Here is a 1,069-nt window from a genome sequence, read left to right as displayed (position 1 = left end):
TCCTGAGCAACCCTACAATAACAAGCCAGTGTATATAACCCAGGGCTTCTGAGCAACCCTACAATAATAACCTGGTGTGTATAACCCAGGGCTCCTGAATGACCCTACTATAACAAGCCAGTGCATACAACCTAGGACTCATGAGCAACCCTACAATAACACACCAATGTAAGAAGCCTGACACACAGGAGCAACATTACACTAACAAGCCAGCCTGTTCAGCCAAAAGCTTCCGAAGGATCCTGCAATAACAAGCCAGTGCAGACAGGGGTGGAGGCGGGTGGAAAGGAAAACATCCCTGTTTCCAGAAGCCCTGGAGGGCCCTGGCAAAAGCGGTGCATTAAAAAGGGGTCAGCTGTAAACACGGTGTGGAGAATGGCCCCACTGATTTGATCACAGAATGGCTACCGGATACCCTGGCACTAGCCCAGGGGCTACTGGGCCTGACTCCAGTGCTAGCCCAGGGGCTAATGGATACCCTGGCACTAGCCCAGGGCTACTGGGCATCCGGCTCTCACGGACCGCCCTGAGTCGCTGATATGTGAACCAGGGCCTTTCCACGCTGCCCACAGGCTGCGCTGCCAACAGGGGGAGCCCTTGGCCGGCTCAAGGTGATAATACTGCTGGAGGCATCAAAGAGCTCCTGGGGGAGGCGGGGGTGGGGTGGGGGTTTCTAAGGAAGAGGGAGAGGAGCAATGTCCCTTCCCTGGAGCAATGGGGCCAGTCGTGAGGTCCACGGCTTGAGAAGATACCGATATCCACCTCCGAGGCTGAGAAAATAGCCATCGTCCCAGCCGGGCTTTAATACTGAGTGGCAGCTGCAGGGAGGGCTGCCTAGTGCTCCATGCCAACCGCCCGGGGCCTGTGCGAGCGGCGGCGATGACTGGGTTCCCTGCCCCGTCGCTGCTCCGGCGGGACAGGCTCAACCGCTCGCGTTCCCTGGGGGTGTGGGGGGAGAGATTCCTCCCTAGATGGATGGGACACCAGCATTTACAGAACAGCCCCGAAGGAAAATAAAACCACCCCCGGACGGTTTGGCCCCGTCTGTCAGAGGAAGCAGGCTATGACA

Source organism: Terrapene carolina, unplaced genomic scaffold (genome assembly GCF_002925995.2).
Source record: "Terrapene carolina triunguis isolate 2854851 unplaced genomic scaffold, T_m_triunguis-2.0 Scaffold517, whole genome shotgun sequence".
NCBI lineage: Eukaryota > Metazoa > Chordata > Testudines > Emydidae > Terrapene > Terrapene triunguis.
Note: the sequence above shows the minus strand (reverse complement) of the source record.